At 41.6% G+C, this 20,686-nt stretch overlaps 3 non-coding genes across 3 annotated transcripts; all 3 read right to left on the reverse strand.

Moving 5' to 3' along the window:
* Positions 1-12,137: 12,137 nt before the first annotated feature.
* On the reverse strand, positions 12,138-12,210 carry MIR217 (microRNA mir-217). The gene has a single exon (NR_049114.1). It is a non-coding gene; the product is annotated as a microRNA mir-217 (primary transcript).
* A 2,053-nt stretch (positions 12,211-14,263) lies between these two features.
* MIR216A (microRNA mir-216a) lies at positions 14,264-14,335 on the reverse strand. The gene has a single exon (NR_049111.1). It is a non-coding gene; the product is annotated as a microRNA mir-216a (primary transcript).
* A 5,027-nt stretch (positions 14,336-19,362) lies between these two features.
* Positions 19,363-19,433, reverse strand: MIR216B (microRNA mir-216b). Its single transcript, NR_049129.1, has one exon. It is a non-coding gene; the product is annotated as a microRNA mir-216b (primary transcript).
* Between the last annotated feature and the right edge of the window lie 1,253 nt (positions 19,434-20,686).

Raw genomic sequence — 20,686 nt, forward strand, 5'->3', positions numbered from 1 at the left:
TTCATCTCCAGCAGGGCTGTCATTATTTAATAAAAGCCTTCTACAGTGCAGGAAATGTACCTGTGAGGAAGGCTCAAAGTGTGGCAAGGTGTGGTTCTCAAAATGGGTTTAAAATGCTAGAACACATTTGATTTAGCATTGGAAGGGGAAGGACAGGATCCTCTCCACAGCAAAACAGATCTTTACTTCATGTGGATTAACAGTTTCCTGCTGTTAAAAATTTGAGGTTTTTAGTGTGAATCTTAGGAAGGGAAAGAAGTGCTGTTACAATACTTAATTTAGAGTCAGGAGGCCTTCTGTCACTGCACTGCTGCCTTTTCAGAATGACTTCCAGTGTCAGGCAAAAATATCATAGAGGCATGGAAGAAAGTCGAATGGATTTATTTGAAGTAATCTTTAGTAGAGAAAAACTCCTAATTTTCCAGGAGGAAATGAAGTTCACACACATTTCCTCCACAAAAAGGTAGGGTTGTTTTTTGTTCACCTTGAGATCTGAATGAAATCTTTATTCCCAGTTGGCAGTGACAAAGCATACCTTTGGTGACAGGCAGCAAAAGGGCTTAATCATCTGGTGAATTTATTAACAGCAGTAATAAATTAGAGCTCTTAGGGATGCTCAATGATTTTACTAGCTTGAAATTAAAAGTATGTGAATGGTGTAAGTGAATTGCAAGATAATACTAACTAGAGACATTTGCTCACAGTTGAACTTCTACTTCTCAAGCTATCAGTTGTTTACTGGTCTGGACCAATGAAGTGCTAAAAGCTAAATGCTATAAAATGTTAAACTTTGATGAAAGATACAAAGACAGAAACTGTTTCTTTTGCCAACACTGTGGTCAACAGCAGTGCCCTGACCTGATTACTTAAGCTGATGTTTTTCCTAAATCTGTCATGAATCAGTAATTATCAAGTTTTGCAATACTCAATGATTCTCTTGTGAATAGCAAAATTATTATCTTATTGTAGGTTGGTATTTTCTGGAAAGAAGTGTTCAACTCTTGCATCTGCAGCCTCTATACAGTATGCTAGGCTTTTTTTTTTTTTTTTTTTTTTTTTTTGCCTGGAGACCTGTGGAATGCCACAACAAATCTCCTGAAGAGTTTCACAAAATGTGAGGAGAATTCAATCTGGTCTAATCTGGAAGTGACCCCTCTGGTGTCTTATAAAATAAACTTTGGTGTCAGCGTGTTTTTCCAGTCATGGTTGGAAGACTTCCAGTACAAGTATTTAGTTATGGGGCTTGACTTGTAGGGCTTCTAATAGGAAAAGGAACTTGTACAACATATTGTTTTTATTAGTGGGTTGTTCTCATAGCAATTTAATATGGCAGTGACAGAAAAAATTCCCTTTTGCCTTGGGCCAAGGACCATGCAGTTGTGTGAGGTAGGTGTGCATGGGGACAGCAGTGGGACTTGGTCCCTGAATGAGGGGAAATTAAATCTATGTTTCCAAGATTGTGGTGGCATAATACTAAGAGCTGGTCTTGGAGCCCTAGTAATCCTTGTAGCCCTTGGCAGAATTTTCTGGGAAATAAGAGACCAGAATTAGGGGAACTTATCACATAAGGTATGTGAGAGATGTGGTAACATGACGAATTGTCTTTTTAGTCATTTCAACAGAAAAGGTGGGATGGCCAGACATCTTTGTGGGGCCTATTTGGTGATGTTTTGGGCTCTGTCCATGCACATCTGTGGCTATCCCCCTGTGGAAATTGACTGCACTTCAAGCCATATGTGAGGGCACTGTGGAGCTGCCATCCCTGGATCCTTGTCCGGGGAATGCCACTGAGGATGTGGTGAGTGGGACTGTGCTCCCCACTGGCAACAGTCAGGGGAGAACATGCAAACAAGCAAATCTAAATGCAAATGTTCACATCTAACACTGGTGAGGATTTATCCTAATGATAGGGGAGTTGATAGCAGGAAAATGAAAAAGAAGAAAAAAACGAGGAAATTTGAGCTATCCAGTTATTTTTGGGTGAAAATTGCTTAACTTAGATTTGTGGTTTTAAGTAAATATGCACATTAAAAGAATGCTGACCTTTAAAAACGTGAGTTTAGATGATTTGCTATTGTTGTTTATGCACTTACAGGCTGCAGAAAATACCATAAGCCTGTGAGATTGGGAATGCACCATGGAAACAAACAGCACCCTGGCAAAATAGAGATGTGTCCTCAATGGATCTCCATTAAAAAGCTCAGCAGAGCTCCCTCTGAACCCTGCATGAAGGGATACTCCAAACTTCTCAAAGAAAAATGCACAGCGAAGTGGGGAATTAAACGGTATCACCGTGCTTTGCTGTAAAACAAAGAAGGCTTTTATGAGAGCTGAAGTGGTAAGTTGCGGATCTATTGTGTTGGAATGAGATGAGTAACTCCTCTGGGAGATAAGGAAAAGGATCTAGAAATGTAGTGCTGCCCTCCAGTGGCGGCATGAGGGGGTTTGTCTCCAGCGCTCTCAGGATATTGGCTGGAAGGCAAACAGAAACGTGCAAGTATTTCCGAAAGGACTGGGTAGTTACAGTTCAAATGTCAGGGCAGCAGTGGAGAGGGGATATGAGACACAGCCAAACTTGCCCTAGTCTGGAACTGCTGAACTGGTGGTTTGTCCAAAGTTATTCTCAGCCAGAGGAAAGAACTCTTCCCTTCGTGCTACATTAATCCTCTTCGCTTCTAGTTTGCAAAATCTTCTGCTCTAGTTCATTAAGAAAGGATTTAATGGATGAAATGGGCTAAAATTATGAATTGTCTGAGCAGACTCACCTTGAAAAGGGGGATAATGCCTTTGTGGAGAGTGCCAGCAGAATCTAATATATGCAATTAAACTAATTTTCATCTTGCTTAAACTGTGGTAATAACTCCCCTCCACACCCCTTAAGTCAGTTTACCTCTTCAATATGGCATGAAAGAGAAAAGAATAAGTTATATAAGTCATGTAGCAAGCTGCTACCTACAAACATTGTGTCCTGTGTGAGGCTTCAGCAGTTGCCTTTCCAAAGCAATTACCAATCCCTCTATGATATTCGGGAAAGCACAGGAAGCACAATACTAGGGAATGCCTACAGAAGTATCTTTCCTTGTGATCTTAGCAGCAGCATGGCTGCTTAGTGAGAGTTAAACTTTTCTGTCTTGGTGTGGTGTTTTCTGAGGCTGCTGCTCTATCTTCATCTTCTGTGCAAAATATGGTTTCTGTTTCCATTTGGTTAAAGTTGTGCAAGACAAATTCAGAAAAGAATCTGAGTCTGGCAAGACTAGGAATCCTAAATACAACCACTTGTCTTAAGGTTCAGGTTCTGGGAATACCAGACTGTTTCAGATTCCCAGAGTGCACCACAAGGGTATCTGGGGGGGGCTGTGTTACTCGTGTGTGTCTTGAGATGACAATGGATATGTGTGAGGGGAAAGAGCGAAAGCCAGAGGGGAAGGGTATGAAAGGCTCTTGTTGAAAAGTTTCTTTGTGTGTATTAATATCAGTGTAGATAAAAGGAGAAGTAAAGATAACATTGATGGCAAAGATTTTTGATCAATGTTTGTTGCCTGTGCAGAGTCTTCAAAGACCCAAATGAGAGGGAGGACTTCTGCTGGGGAAGTCAGTGTAATAGGCAGAGTCTAAGGAACACTGAAGAATCAAGCTTCCCTTTGTCCATGCTTATGGGGCACATCTCCTTACTATTCATGTTTCCTACAGTCTCTTTTATTCTGCTCTTAGTGAAAGCAATGCTGCTTGGAAGACAAAAATCAGTGTTGGTGGGTGCAGAAGCCCTGGAAATATGGACAGACCTATGAAAATATACGTACCTGCACACACACACAGAGCAATTGCAGCTGTGTGAGGGCCTTTCTGGTGGCACCTGCTCTGTTTCCATGGCTTCTGCAGAAGCTTCTCTGTAAGCTACACGAAGTAGGTGCTGCAGGTTATCTCTGGGATTAGGTGTTAGGAGGAGCCTTTCTGAACATGGAGCCAGGAAGTCAAACTGTGGTGCTGGAGTCCACAGTCAAAGACCTCACTCCAGAAAATCCTGGCCTTCTCTAAGTTGCTGTGAATAAGGCAAAGTCTTTTCCTTGGTGGGTTGAGGTCTGACTCATCTCCATGGCTCTTTCCCTCCAGCAAATACTCCCTTCTATTAAGGTAAGATTAGACATTGTGGCTCAGTTCCACTGGTCAGGGTATTCTTTGATCTGTCCTGAATATGATTGACTTCAGAGGCTGACTGTAGTATCTGATGCTGATTTTTGATGTAGAGAGATGCAAATGCTCTGTAGAAGCTGCTTAATGATTTTATAGACGCTTGGAGGCAAGTTGGAGGGAAACTTCCAGGGATATCTAAGTCCAGTTATCCAGTTACGGGTAGGGAGTAAAATATCATGTCAATTCATATAGATGTTAATTCATATAGATGTTAACTCATAATCCACTACACTGATGTACATGTAATATTCTTATAATGGCAGCCTGAGGCTTTAAACCCTATCAAACTTCTGAGCATAGAAGATTAGACTGAAGCACATGACAGCTGAAGTTACTACATATGAAACAGTGAAATAGTTTGTTAATATTTTGTTACATCTGTCTCTTTATGTGGGATATTTTGTCCCACATCACACAGTACAGCATATTCAGGAGTAGGTGTTGTTTTCCTTGACTTTCCCATCTGTCCCATGCCCCTAACCCCACCTGGCTCTCCAGGGTTCAGTGTTGCCCCTGTGGTACTTTGGTTCAGTGCTTTTCGTTTAGATTTTAGTTCAGCGGGTAGTGTGGGATATCTCAAACAGAAGAAAAATGCTCAACAGAGGAGCAAACAACTGTTCTGTGCTTAGGGCCATCTTCACCTTTCATCAAGCCTCTCAGAACTGCTCTGAGGCTGGAATCTGAAGTAGTTGCCGGCTCCTCTGGTGTCTGTTTTATTTTGTGTGAGATACAATCTGTGTCAAGGATGTTCCCCAGACTACCTTCAGAGGTTAATTTGCTTGAGAACCACACTTGCAGCATCCTTCAGGCACTGGATAGAAGACAGAGCAGTTGGATCTCTCAGGAAGTTCCTGCTGCCCTGTAGCTACAGAGCCAAGATCATAACTTTGCTTCCCAGCACAGCCATTCCCTCTCCTGCTCCAGGGGGAGCGTAACCGCTGCAGCGGAGCTCTCTGTCGGTTCGGCAGCGCAGAGCTGCGAGCGGCAGGAGCCGGGAGCTGTTTTCCGACGGGCTTGGCAGATCCCCACAAACACCAGGTATCCGTCGAACTGAATTTGCCAGTTCCTCCGGCTGCCCTGGGGAGCTTGTAAGTTCCTTGAGCCTCATTTCTGCCCACATGGAAGTTACAAGACGTGACAGCTCTGCCAAAAGGGCTGGTAAATTCTAAGAAGCCCAGATACTGGATTCACAGAAATTACAGCCCTGCTGACCACACTGGTCGAAGCAGAAATGTTTCGGAGTTTCATGAGCCTTAGCCGTTTCTCCATGTGATTTACAAGTTCCAGTTGTGCATCTGCGTAAAGGGCTTTGCCACAGGCAGCCGGAGTGTCGTTGGCTGCAGTCGCAGCCAGCACGGTGCACAGGCAGCTCTTGGAGCCCTTGCAGTGCTGATGGGTTCTCAGCAGAGCTTCTAAACCTGGTGGTCTCTGGGCAGGGTGATTTGGAGCATGTCCCTCCTGTTGATTTAGCAGCTTCGGGGATGGGATATAATCTAGCACATCACTAATGACCTTGTGCTTTTACTGGAGTCTGAAATTAATGATTTGGGGAGATAATAAATTCTGCTTCTCAACCAGCAAGTTTGGAAACCTCTCTGTAGTATCTTGATGTGGAGGGAGAATGGAAGTAAAGTCAAGTTATCAAATAATGGGAATATGATTTTTGTGATTTTTCTACAGAAATATTTAGATGACAATTTCTAAATTCTATTAGTGTTTTCCTCTGATAAGACACCAGACATGATGTATTTAGATGGCAAAGGGGGGTGTGTGTGTGTGTTTGTGTGTGTGTTAGTTTTATAAAGTCAGGGCTAAAACCACATTTTACCCTCATGTTTTGTCTGTCAGAATTTACAAGTACCCTATCAACTGTAGGAACTGCACTGAGAAAGGAAAAACACTCCAGTTTTCTTAAAATATCCAACATTTGGAGAATTTGGTGGAAAAAAATATAAAAGTGCTGAACTTTTTTTTTTAATGGATAATGGGCATTATATTATATCAGCTATTTGGATCAAAGGTTTCTAAATAACCTTGATGTCTTTCCTTCATGTTCTGCAGACGCCATTGAGGTAGAAACAGCTTTTTTCCCAATTGTGTGAAATGTACAAGTTGAATCTTGCCACTTCATGGCATTTGGAGCCTGGACTTTGCAACTTTAACATTCTTTCACCATTTATTTTTTAGGGGTGTAGTTATAAATGTGAGTGTTCATCTATAATATACATTGATGAGAACCAATAGAATATGCAATATATATTTAAAAATAACATGGCTGCCACAATAGATTGGAAAATGGCAGGAGGAAAAAAAAAGAAGTTTGTATTTGGTATTTATATGGTGTGTATGCCAAATAAACAGAGCAAGAAAAATGTATCCAGATGGGATATTACTTATGTCTGTGTACATTACCACCCAAAACTGTGTCTGTGTCATCAGGAAAACAACAGTAATGATGGAAAAGGAGATTTCTAGTTGGATCTGCATTTTCAATGCCTTCCTTTGTGTTCCCTTTGCAAACATGAGCAGTTTTGCTCTGAGGGTATCTCAGTACGGTGGGGAGGTCGAAAAAGCTGATCAATCATAGAAAATGTTCTGGAAATGCTTCCCTTGGTAGCTGACACATGGATTGTTAATCATTCCCCTTTCCCTGAAAAGGAGAGCATGGCAATATATCTTTATGTCAGAGCAGTTTTCTGTGTCCAGGGTCTCTCACACTGGCTCTGCACAACGGAGGAGTTGTAGCAGTGTGGCATCTTCCCTGCTGATGTAACTCTTTTTTCAGGATGTTGTGGGCAGCTCCTCTTCTGGGTGCCTGCTCTGCACATGTTTTTTCCATTATATTAGCAAAGTGAACTGGCACTTAAAAATCTTCTTGTACCCTGCCCCCCCTTGACTCTGCCTCATAATTAGGCATTGAATAGAATTTGATGGAAGGAGCAAGAGGGCAGATTATGCTGATTTGGATGTTGGCCTTGATGTGTGTGACTCTAAAGTTAATTTTCTCAAAACTATTGATGAATAAAATTTTTATTATGTTTTCGCTTTTTGTTTAAAGTTAACTCCTGCTTTACAACCTTATTACTCACCTTATATATAGCTCAAGTATAATGGTTGCAGCTGCTAAGAGAGTAATTAAACTTCAAAGCTTTGTTATTAAAGACTCAGCAAGGACACCCCAAAGCAGAAGAATTTGCAGTTAAGACTGTACAAATCTATCCTTAACAAGTCCATAGTGAGTAGGGATTATGTAGCACAGGAATAGCATTTTCTGTATGGAGGATCCTTGCAAACTCTGAACATAATGAACTGCATGGAGCACAGTACACAGCTGAATGTTCCAGGATTATGATTTTGGGATTTTCTGTATTTCTTTTAATAGATATGGCTTTGCCTTGAAGGGCGTAGCTGAATATAATTTCAGATAAGCAGGACTCTGCAGTCCAGTATTTTGCCTTGACAGTCATCTGTAAAAAATGTTAGTTGATGTTTAATTCCAAAATAATGAACAAAAGCCTTGATTCTGCTGTTAGATCTGTGTTATGAATCATCAAAAAGTGCATTAACCTATGTGTGTGGGTGGCTAAACTGCAGCGTGTGCCCCGAGCTATTGCTCCATCAGGACTGTGGAGTCATCCAAAAGGGTGGACAGCTTTATGCTCTTCCCTGTCTGTACTGAGGAATGGGACAAGTGGGAGGTGGATTAACCAAAACTGGGAGCCCGTGGACCTCCATGCTCGTTACTCAAAGCCTACAGCCTGCAATGGGCATCTCTGGAGCACAGCTTTGGGTGTAACTGATTGCATGAGCCTGATGGAATAAATATGGCATCTAAACATTTCCAAGCATGCAGTCAGGGGACAGGGGGGACTGTCATTTAGATCATCCTTTACTTGATGAGATACTTGAGCCAAAATTCAGAGGATGTGTAAAGTTATCTGGAAGTCTTCTTTGGGTCCTTAAAGGAGGAATTACTGATTCTCTCTTTTGATGCCATAACCTGTTTCACCACAGTCACCTTATTTTCTTTCCTCATTGCCAAGGCTTCCTCCCCCCCACCAATGTTTTGTTGTTTCTGTGTTATTTCTCCTATTTCAAGGGGGAATTGTGGAATAGTGTGGTGAAATTTACATGATTTTTGGGAGGAATTACTGTTTTTCATATGCACATTCAGTTAATAGATTTTCAACTAAGGTAAAGCTTGCAGGAACCCCTACTGAGCAGAAGTACAAAAAGAAGTGAATCTCCATTACTACATGTAGTGAATCTGTAGAACTCCTTACCTCAGGCTTTATGGATGCTGCAAATTAGGTAGGTTTGGGGGGATATTGGATAGGTTTGTGAAAAACCAATTTTTTAGGGTTGCTAAATGCATGGAAATATATGTCCTAGGGAGTGCATGAGCTACAAATTGTTGGAGAGCATTTGGGAAAATACCACTGAGTTTACCTTGTACTTGCACCTTGTTTTAGTTGCTGCCAGATGAATTAGTTGGATCTTTGGTCTGTTATCATTAAGATAAGTTTTGTTGTAGGGAATGCCTACCTCAGATAATTTTTTGTTTGTATAGAGATTCCTAGGAAATACCAGTCTGTTTTTTATTGCTTCAAATGCAGTGAGAGCAGAGGGGAGATTAAACACATTAGTATTTAATTAATGGCTTGTCAAATGCTTCCTCCTTGTTCTCTCTTAATTTTTCTCCCAGGTCATCCTGTTGTAAGTGGATGTGGTGCTCTGTGGTTGAAGTGCAGCATCTTATTTGCACACTGTTCTCTGGAAGAGGCTGAACCAGGGAGTGGCAGCAAGTAATGGAAAGGTAGCTTTCCTTCTGGGGTGGTAAAGGAGTCCCAGGGCAAGAACTGGTTGAATGCTCTCTTGTCAGTGAGAATAAGGGAAGTAAGGAGAAATACAGTTAATGCCATTTTCTTGTGGCTCTCACTGCAGGCTGATTAGACAGTAGCTGAACTGGGATAGAAGTGTGAAAGGGGAGGAAAAACATATGGAGGAGTAAATGGTCCCTTTTTTTGCCTCTATCCTCTTTCTGGAGAGGCTTTCAGAGAGGCTTCAGTGAGGGAGCTCTGAAGCTGGCCGTGAGCACTCAGCAGGGAGGAGGGAGGCAAAAAAGTTGTAGAAAAAGTAAGTGTGAGAACCCCATCACCTTCTGAAACACTCTGCCCTGACATTTCACTGTGAAATGTCATTTTCAAGTGGTGTTTCTAACCACACATCTTTCTGTTTATGTTTCTTCCCATCTTTCTGCAAATCCTCCCTGGAGAATGCATGGACATTATTGGGGCTCTGAGAAGCTCAGTGGTTTGTTTTCCCTGCGAAGCTGTTCCCCTCCCTCCCTGAATCAGCTGCGTTCCCTCGGGAGGACTCCTTCCGCCCCCTTTGCTGGGTTGATCTCTTTGGGCTGTGGCTGCTCTCAGCCTGATGCCGTGTGCCGCAGCAGCCACGGCTCTTCTCTGCTGCAGCAAGTGCTGCCTCCGGACACTGCCTCCCCCGGGGGATCATTAGCAGGGTGGAGGCTCTTTACTTTCCTAGAAACAGGAAGAGAAGAAGAGCCTGAGAGATGGGAGGCCTAAACAAACTAGAATTAGATTACAGTATGAACTCCATGACATCAGCTCCCTTCAGTCTTCCCACCCATTGGCTTTCTCACGGCATTTCTGCTTAGGCTGATCAGGATCTGAAGATACCCATAATAAAATGATAATTCTTTCGTGGTCCAAAGGGCCAGAGCTGTCATTCCCAGTCCCCACAACTGACAAGTCAGGAGTATGGAGAGCTGCACGTTGAACCACACAGGTAACTGCATTTATCTAACAGGCCAAAATTCAGAGCACTTCAGAACTACTGTCAAGTGATATATTCACATTCGAGTCTTGTAAATTTAAATAAAACCTACAAGGATTAATGAGTTTTTTTCCATCCTTTCACTGCTAGCTCCTTTCTACAGGAGTTATTCCTCACACTTTGTGTGCTTGGTCTGTGGAACTATGCCATTCACTTGTGAATTATGTGCTGGATGCTTTTTGGCAGTAGTAAAGGTCTGAATAAGTAAAGTAATAAATATTTGGGTGTATTTCCCCTTTAATACAACTTTTTAGAAATTATAGGCAATATCAGGGAAAAAAAATTAGTGAAAGACCAGTGTTTCTGTGTCTTGGTAGCCTTGAATTATTTTTCCAGGAAGGAGAAAAAAAGAGGCTAAGAAACCATTTTGGTTTCCTTTGGAGCCTTAGTGCCAGCTGGAGACAATGTGGATCTCGGTGTGCAGGAATCCAGGTTATGTATGGATGTTGTAGGTCCCAGTTCCATGTGCTCCCAGACAAACCAAGGTTTGGATTCTCCAGAGGGGCTGGAATGAGTTCAGAGTCACTGCATGAGCTGCAGGGCTGTGAAACTGGCACTTACCTTTCCAACCTTGCAGACAACATCTGCTTACTCAGGCTCATTGTCTCGCTCCTGGAATTCCTCTTGCCCCCAGCCATGTTTCCTGCCTCTAGAAGGTGTTTCATGTCTCTGCAAGTTCTGAGGCACTTCCAGACAGTTTGGGATATGCAAATTCCTCTCTCTCAGGAATGGTTCACTCCGAGGATTTAACCTGTGCACCTGTGCCAGCACTTCTCATCTCCAAATACATGGACTGGGGATCTGTATATCCATTTAACTTCCTACCAATGGAATATAATGAAACGCCTTCAGTTAAAAAAATGCTGACAATTTGTGGGATGGAGATGAGTTCCGTATCCTCATTCGTATTCAAAGCTTGTGGCCAGACTCATCTCTGTGTAGAAGAATAGGGTAAAACTTACATGGAGACAGCCAGGAGGTTGCATGTAGTTTTTGAGCTTCAGGTTGGCATAGGAATAATGAATAAAACAATGTCATTTGACTCTGCTATGTGCTAATTATGTTCTGACACACTCCCTTGCCCCTCAGAGAGCTGTGGAGGTGATGTTCTGTCTGTCAGACAGCAGATAAGATTTGCCAGGTTGTTTTTTGGAGCAGTTGATACCAGCAGGTTCTGTGGTGGAGTTGATATCCTGCTGCTTCCTTCAGCTGCAAGATCACAAATTCATATGGTCTGTGATGTTCGGAATGGAGATACAAGACCTCCAGCATATCCATGGATGTACTGGAGGGTCCAGGTGCTTTGCTCTGAGCCAATTCTTAGCTGGAAAATTGTGCTATGAATAGAAGCTGTATTAGTGAAGGCTGTACTCTGCAGGTGAGGCTCAGATTTCTTTCGGAGACACAAGAATCCAAAGAGCCATAAAGGTCTGTCAAATTAATATCTTGCACTTGCCCAGGTGTCACACCCCATTGAAATGGGATAACTTTGTTCAGTCCCTGAGGCAGTTGTTGCATATTAACGTTATACACTGCCCTTCACTGTGCTCCAGTTCCCTGTGGCTTCTGCTCCATCAGCAAAGGCTTCCTCTTGGCTTTCTCATTTGTCTTGTGGAAACTTACATACAGATCCATAGGTGTATTTTTATATATATTATATATATTATGATAATACAAAGCAGATTGTAAATAATTTTTGAATACTTTGAAATAATTTCAAATAATTTGGAAATCCTTTGGACAGAAGTGACTCTTGCCATTGATCGCTATCTTTAAATTTTAGGCATGTCTTGTAAGTCTTGTACGAAGAGAATACATTGTTGAAGTAACCACCTGAGGAAAGGCCAGAACTCTTTTCCTTCCGTTTTTTTTCTCCCAATCTGGTTCTAGATCTGGCAGCACTCTAATCTGGGAGGGAATGAGATGTCCCACTCAACAGCACCAGTACCTTTAGATTTCCCCCTTGAGATAACGCTGTGTTTTTGTAGGAGAGCTGTCAAGGTTTTGGTGCGGTGACATTTAGCTCCCATGTCACCATTATAATATTGCAGCTGTTCCTCTTAGGAACTCCTGGATGCTTGTTTAGATGCTGAAGGCAATGCATTAGGAACTGATGGTGAGTGATTATTATCCAATCAGTTCCTGATGCAGTATCTGCGACATCAAAAACTCTGCAGTGGTTTTGATTTCCATTTTTAAATTTTAAATATCAAATGTTGAATCTGAACAAGGTCAGTATGCTAGGAATAAAAAAACTTCAACTTAATTGCACTGCTCAGTTTTTAAAGGAAATTTATACCTTTTATCTAAGAAATGCTAAGAATAAATATTACCAAGAATCTGGGTAGCACTGCTGAAGAACATTATACATATTTTGCAAGTTTTACTTTTTAGCTCTTCAAACTTGTTGTTTGGTGGTTGATTAGTAGAACACAAATTAGTCAGCAAGTGTGTTTTGCTCCTCAGATGGGCAGGAAATGATGTAGGCCTGCAGCAGGGCGAGTCTGCAAATTCACTGTGTGTGAGCTGTGAAATTCAGAAGAAGCTCCAATCCTGTGCCAGCATGGGTGGGCTTTCTCTATGCAGCACTTTGGCAGTGAGAGCTACAAGCTAATGTTACTGTCCCATATCTCACACTTGTGCTGGATCTAGAGAAAACATTGCATTGGAAAGGAATAATCTAGTTCCAGACCTAAGCCTTTATAGTTAGTCCTGCTGTGTCCTCTGGATGGGTGTGTGCCAGGGATGTTTGTCCATTTGCTGTAGGTCTGGATGTACTGAGAGCAAATTGCACACCCCACTTAAGCAGCATATGGTCATCACAGCCCTCAGACATCAGCAGTTCTTCTTCTGCCCTCTTCTGTTTGAAGGTCAATGATTTTGGAGACAGTTGGGGTTTGTATTTCTGTTTCAGGTCTAGAAAGGAATAATCTGAAATGTGTCTGACTGATTTAATGAAGCTGCTCTTCCCACAGGGGTGCTCTGGTTGTATTTAACTGGTAACTTGTTACTGCTTTCATGGCACATATGGTCTGTCCTAAAATACTCTTCAGTCTGTGTCCGACAGATATTTTCACTAACTTCAGCTTTGGGTATGGAAGATAGATGCTTACAGTGGACAGGGTAGTGTCAGCTGACTAATGAGAATGAGAACTAAAGCCATATAAATGTTCTGCACAAGCTGCACTTTTACATCAGAGATACTTCTGTTAGCAGTTCCTGAGGCAGCAATAGTGTCCCTTCATCAGGGCTGTTTCAGACAGGGAATTTTATCTCAGAACGATTTTCTTCCAGAATTCTGCAGGAGTAAAAAGATGTCATCAGGTCATACCTGATCTTGTTGAGCATCAACTTCTGTACATCAGAGTGAGCCCTAGTGTAAAACAGGAATATTTTCTGGCAGGCTACACATGCTCCCTGGATTCTCACTCATAAATAAAATTTAGGGATGTATCTCTAAGGATTGGCCATCTGGAAGTCTCAGCAACAAAACTGCAGTGTAATAAATATATTTTATGTGCTCTGGCTATATATAATATTTCTTTCTGCTCTGTATCCATAGGCTAACTAGAGCCATCTAATGTTAATGGGAATCTTGCATTGATTTCTGCATTTTTGAATTGTTCCTCTTGAGCAGGGGATCTTCAGCTGTAGACAAGTTACAAGAATCCTGACTGGTTTGAGTTGGGATGTTACCAAGGTCATAAACATGGGGAAAATGGATTGTAATTGTTTTGGGTAATGGAAAATTAAGCATAGAGGGTGGTTCTGGTGGAACAACAGCCTTTGAACTTGTGAAAAGTCTGGACACAGAACTGTGTGTATCTTAAAAAAATTGCAGATGCAAAGGATTAAAAACAGAAAAGTCATTATCAGCCCTACAGTTCAGGCCTAAATCGGTGGCTTCAGGAGATATTTTGGCAAGTAACAGTTTCACGGTGGCCAAAATGAGGTGTAACTTCAGAAAAAGCTGTGAACACAGTAAATGAAGAGATTGTTCTGCTGCTTCAGGATGCTGCAGCAGGGAAGCTGGGAAAGGCAGGAGGTAGCAAGGCAAAGCCTGGAGATCAATGTATGGTCTGGATAAGGCCATGGGGTTCAGCCTGTGTGTGTGCCGTGTTTGGGTTTTGTGCACTGCAGAAATGTCTCTTAGGTCTGTACTGAAGGTGCCATGCAGGTCTGCTAATCCATTGGAGCAAAGAAATTGCTGTGTTTAGCATAATCCCAGCTACAACTGTGAGAGAGTTATTAACTGCTCACAGTTGCCAGCTGAGATTAAGCCAACTCACAGCCATCCAGGTTAGGCCTGCAAGTGGGTTCATGTCAGCTAAATTTCTTCCCTGAATGTCCTATACAGGAAAAAAATGGCATAATTCCACAGACAACACCTGGTGCTGTGGATATCTGTCATTAAAACATTTAGGTTCTCTCTGCATCTTCTCTGAGAGAACTATTATTAAGCAACTTGCAGAATAAACGTGGTTTACTTGGTGATCTTTGGCATGCTCCAGTCTGGGTGTGAACTGATAAAGCAGACTTGTTCTTTCTGGTTCAGCTTATTTGGCTTCCCTTGTATAATAAGGAATACAATAAAACACCCATTCAAGGGAGTTCTCGGACTTCTGAAAAAAAAACATTTATATAAAACATCTAAAAATGATGTGCCTGTTTCTTCAGCTCCTTCACTTACCTCCTTCACTGCTCCTGGAGCTCTGCTGAGCAGCACCCTCAAGGCCAGGGTAGCAAACCTGGGTAGGGTGCTCTAACCAAACCCTGCTTTCCTGTTGGGCACTAAATCTCGCATGTTTAGAGATAAAGTGCCAGAACTACAAACAAGAAAAGAATCAAAAAAGATGGATGTACTTGAGACATCTGATAACATTAGAAAAAAAAGCAAGTATTGAGACATTGTTGTGGACAAAAGCTGTATGAAAGTTTTGTGGAAGATGAAGTAAAACACCAAGTTGTTTCCTAGAGGTGTTTACCTGCAGGACACGATAAAAAGATCCTTCCCTGTGTGTTTCATTGTGGTTTGCTGCAAGCACAGCACACTGAAGCCAGGAGAACCAACAGTTCATTCCCTGCAAGAAGCCTCTGGCTGCTGGAGGGGCAACTGTGGGCCCACAGGCAATTCCAGGGAAATCCTTGCGCTGCCTGAGCCCTCCACTAAACAACAGGGCACGTGCTGGGATCAGGGGTTTGTGCAAGGTTGCTTTCCTGACCTTACCCACTAAAGCCATGAGGCCACAGAGCACGGCCTGGGCCATCACTGATGGGGAGCTGTTGGATTATCTCTGGAATCAATTCCCAGCAGCCTTGGAACATACTGGTGAGGGAGCCGCTCGGAAAGTCCTCAGGAACACCGAGCTTCCGCTGGAGCAAACCAGAGGCAGGCCTGGCAGGTGGTCTGATTATGTTTGCTCAGCCAGTTCCACAGTATTTGCCAGACAAAAGAAGGCATCAGGTGGTAGAGAAAGTCCTGAACAAAGCTCCAGATGAACACAGACTTTCTCATTTGTTGCAGATCTGGGAAGGTGAAGGGAAAGGAGAAGGCACAAGGAGCAGGAGATGCATAATTTCTGTTGGTTCATGTGTGGCAGGCTACTAAACACTGCACTGGGGAGAATTATGATTTCTTTGTGTTTCTTTTGTAGTGCTTCAGTTGTTTTCCATTGGTGACCAAAGAGTAACAGCTGTGTGGGTCAGTTCCTGTAGCTGCTCTTCTTGTTCGGTGGTTTTTGGCCAGTGCCCTTTCCTTGCTGCTAGCCCTGCATGCAGTGCTGGCTATAAGGAAAATACCATTTTGGCACAGCACTGAAAGCAATCCATTTGCTGTGGGTGAAGGATGGCTCTTAGATTAGAGTTTCTTCAAATTTAGGCCTCCAAATGTGTGATTGTGGAACTTTTGTAGAAGCAGAGGCTCCAAAGGAGTAGGAGGAGACCATTTCTAGACAGGAATTTAGACAAGTCCTACAACAACATGGTAAATAGATATGGATTAATAGCACAGAAGGTCCCTGCTCAGGTTAGATGCTTTTCTGCCTCATAGCTTACCTATGAGTGAGAAGGTGCTCAAAGTTCCTGAAAGGCTGGACTATCCTTTCCCTTATCTCTTGTCCATGAAAGTCTTGTGGTAAAAGAATGTTAATCTTGCTCTAACACATGTAATCCTTTAGTTTAAACTCTGTCTCACATTGCAGAGGAGACAGAGCAATTGCACCCAGGCAAGCTCAGCCCTGGCACTTTAATTTTTTATTGACTCTTCAGCTCTTCAGCCTTGATAAACAGAAGTGCACAGCTTTTTTCTTTTATTTTACATGCATGTAATAAGATTATTGAATGACTGTACAACTGATTCAAAGATAATTTAGAACGTCCAGTTCAAAGATCAAATTACGAATCTTCAATTTTTTTTGGTACTGTAATTTGCAGTGCAAACCTTCAATTGAAAATTCAGACATAATGGGGGTTTGCTTACATTTGGAGTTGGATAAGCGAAAGGTGGTGCTCAGCTCTACATGTTGCTAAAAGTAAAGATTCAGGCTTTTTTTTTTTTTTTAATCAGTAATTAAGAGATAATCACTGTTTGAAACCTGGGCAGCTCATCAGGAAGAGAGCTCTGCATTCACTGGTGACTTGCTGCAGCTTCAGATTTGTGTTACCAGTTTGAACACTCTCCTTACTGGTGGAAAGTGTTTAAGAATTTTCTTTCTGTTCTGCAAAAAGGGTTTTTTTTTAGTCTGTGCTATTTAATTTTCCACTATTGCAGCATGATGGGTTCCAACTAGTCCCCTAGCATTAGTGCTCAATTTGTATGTCTTGTTTAAAAAGATTTGCTTGTAAATAGGGAGATGGAAAGAAGTCATTAGAGAAAGGATGAAAAGCTTCTGGAATAATCCCATGGAAGACAATGCAAAAACTCGTCTTGATTTCACTGAGGCAAGATTTTATCCAGCAAATAATAAGTGCACATTATTGTCATTAGTGTAATTGCTACAGTTTTTTGATGAACTCTTGAAACTTGCTGAAAATTTATTTTTCTCTTACTTTTTAAGCATTTTGAAGGTGAAGGTGTGAAAGGTAGTTTTGTCAGGATGACAAGAGAAGAAGTATTTAAAATTATGTCAGAAACTTAAAGCATACAAGATAACCAAAAGAGCCTCTTAACCAGAACAGTCATAAGAAGAAAACAATATAAAATAATCAAGGGATTAAAATTTGAGATTAGCCTGGAGTATTCTAGCACTGATTTGAGTCGGTGCTTGGAATGAAGCTTTGTTTTCTTCCTCAGGACTGGATTTGCCAGCATAGCTTCTTTTTGGGGCATTTTTAATCAATCCATATGGAAGGACGGGTTCCATCTTATTCATCAACAGCAGTTTGGGAAATGTTTTGCACTGTTGATGTCTCTGCAGCGCTTGGGCTGGCTGAATTATTGAAGAGGGATTTAAAATATTTGAATGGTGTATACAGATAAATGATTTTTAAAAATCATACAAGGTAACTAATGTTTTTATTGCACAGCATTTTATGACTTAAGCAGTGAAGACTCACAAGACAAGAACAAGTTGGCTCAATAGAAACAAGGATAAATTGTAAGGGTCTGATTTGGGACAATGCATTTGTTCCAACTGCACTTTTGCCTCCAGTCCAGAACTAATACATAAAGCTTATGTTGAATCCAAACTTGGTATTGAAATGAGGGGGGCTTTGCCATTGTTTGGAGTTATTCTGGGATGTCACCACAGGTTTTATTTGCGGATGCTGACAAGTCAATTGTACCCACGTGCACAATTATCAGCTGTAATCATGGTATTGCAAATGCTTGGCCTCATTATTTGTCAATTAACACTTGTTTGAGAAGAACAGATTAAATCCATGGCCTTATTTCAGTCTTTATGTACATTCCAATCTAGAATGAAAGTGGCAACTCTTCTGGAAGAATAGTGGTTTGCTGGCAAGTTCTGGGAACTGGGAATCTGGTAATGTAGCAAGGGTGTGCAGACTAAGAATATATTTCTTGTAAACAGGGAGAACAGAGGAGATGTAAAATGAGGAAGTAATAAAAAGTGTGGAAATCACTGATCCTTTACAATTAGGGGTGGAGCACAGCTGCTGGATTTTGTGGAGTGTTGCAATGGGAGCCCAAACCCTTCCAAGAGGTCCTGTCTGTTGTACCCAAGTAGAATCAGGTTTCTGTGCCTCCCCCTGGAATAATGTTCCTGTACTGGAAAAGATCCACACCTTCTCCACTGCTCCCTTTCCCTGTAGCTGCTGGCAGAGCAGCAACCCTGAGGAAGAGGCAGTTTGGCTTCCCCTGTACCTGCAGGAGCTGAGGCACAGCCTGAGTGGTACCTTTCCATCTCAGGGAGATATTTGACTTCTCAGCAGGAAGCAAGTGGATATGAGGGCTCTTCAAAGGGACAAGTGCTGTCTGAGAGTCCTCCAGCAGAGCATGAACTGAGAAGATCCAGGTCTTTCACTTGCAACTTGGTAAAATCATAATCCCGCTTCCTCTGTCTTCTTGCATGAAAAGCTCAGCATCACCATGGATGTCCTTTCACACCAAATTGTCCTTCCAGCCAAAATTTGTGGAAGTGTTGGTCTAGTGGAGCGAGTGTCCTGGAGTGTATAGGCACAGGTTCTAGTGCAGGTACCTGACCTGGGAATGCATTTCTGAGGAGGATGAATGCCTGGATGTCTCATGAACAAACATCTTTATGAGCCCTGATAAATATTTGTCCAATTAATTTGTTCAATGTCATTGCAGTAGGATGAACTAAAACTTCACGAATATCAGTTCTAGGAACGTTTTTAATAACAAAAAGAAAAATTACTTTATTCCTCCCAGGAAGGCGTTCATTGCTGGGTATTCTCTTCTTTCAAAGTGGGTTATTCTTGCTTCTTGATATGAGAATGTTCATCAGCTGAACAGGTCTTCAAAGCATCATCACTTTAAAAAAGCTGAACTCATCTGGTGTGGTATGAACTGATCACCCATGAAAACCCAGCAGTGATTCAGCTCAGTTAAAAGTAGGTGTAGCCTAGTAATGGAATATTAAGCCCTCATAGTTGAAAAATAGACTATAATAACTTTGTCCTTTAATACTTTTTCCAGTGTCTAGTTGGTTAATTTATGTAGGTTTTATGCTTTTGTTTTCAACTTTTGACTCATGAAAATTATTAAGTAAAAAGTTTGCAGTCAGCTCCATACTGCTTGGGCAATTTGGATGGAATTCAGCTCAACTCAGCAGAGGTGCAGAGGCTGAAGAAGTAAATAGTTTATAATTAGTGTGCACAAAGATGCCAGATTGTAGAATCTCTACAGGTAATTGTGAGATTGCTATAAAGACATCACACTTGCCTGCAGAGATTTCCCAGTCTGTGACTTCTATCCAGGTTGAAGAAGAGAGAGAAATGTTTCCTTTCCGCTATTCCATGTAATATTTTAAATTGAATTTTGAATAAGAAGTTGAAGAAGATTCTGTCACTGAAAGATCAGCTATAACTCAATAAAACTAGATAATAAGATTGATAATTTCAGTATTGTTTGGATCTGACAGTCTGCATTCCCAGTGGAACTCAGGCCTCCAAAGGTTGCATTTTGGATGCCTCCCAGTCAGCTGTGACTGAGAACAGCACCTTTCCTCTAAATTTCTGTGGTTGGGTGCTTCTTGCCCAACTCCATTACTTTTGTTTGGCCTCTACTGACCCTCAACACACCTTCTATTTGTAATCAAGTGGCAATGATCTATTTTCTCTAACCTCTCTCTAATTGTTTGCGTTGGTAAGGAGAGAAAATTTGAGTGTTCTCCAGTGGCCATCACCATCCCTTTGGCTGCAGCCATGAGCAGTTTCTCTGGTACAAACCTCTCTCCTTCAGTCCATGTAATTCTCACCTCATTTATGACTCTCCCACTTGTTATGTCTTGTTGTGCATTTTTACATTTAAATTGGGCATTCTTTGAGGCACAGATTATGAATAGACTTGTACTGTGCAGGGCTTTAAAAAGGGGGAAAAATACAAATGAATGAGAGGACTATAGAGTTTCTAACCTTCTAATTTCAAACAGTAAGCACAGGAAATAAAAAAAAAAGAAAAACAATACCCTACTTTAATACTCTTCTTGTGAACAGCAAAGGAGGCTATAAAAGCCTCAGATTAATTTACTCAGTTCTGGTGTGGAACTTTCATTGTAAGAGATTTGTTTTTGCCAACACTAAGTGATCCAAAGAATTTGAAGGATGAGGAACAGATCTTAAAGTCTTTTGCTGTGAAAAATCTTTAATGTGCTTTAGAAGGGAACTAAAGCCTACTATTTGTTTTCCTTTGTCTTTTGGAAGTGAAAGGATATTTTGTAGCTAATTCTTAAAAAATCCATGCAAAAAAAGTCTCCCTGAGATGTGACTCACTGTGACTGCTTGTACAGTATAAACAAATGAGAAACAGCTTGTGTCCTTGCTAAGCAGATTATCAGGAGAGGTTGAAAAGGTTCTTTCTAGAGAACAACTCATTCTCGTCATTTTTTGTAATGCTCATGGAGCACTAGGGAAGGGGAAATGAACACCCAGAGACACATTTTCCCCACACCACACCCTGCAGCACCAGAGGAATCAGCTTGTATTTAGGTGAAAGAAA

This window comes from Taeniopygia guttata, chromosome 3 (genome assembly GCF_048771995.1).
Source record: "Taeniopygia guttata chromosome 3, bTaeGut7.mat, whole genome shotgun sequence".
Taxonomy (NCBI): domain Eukaryota; kingdom Metazoa; phylum Chordata; class Aves; order Passeriformes; family Estrildidae; genus Taeniopygia; species Taeniopygia guttata.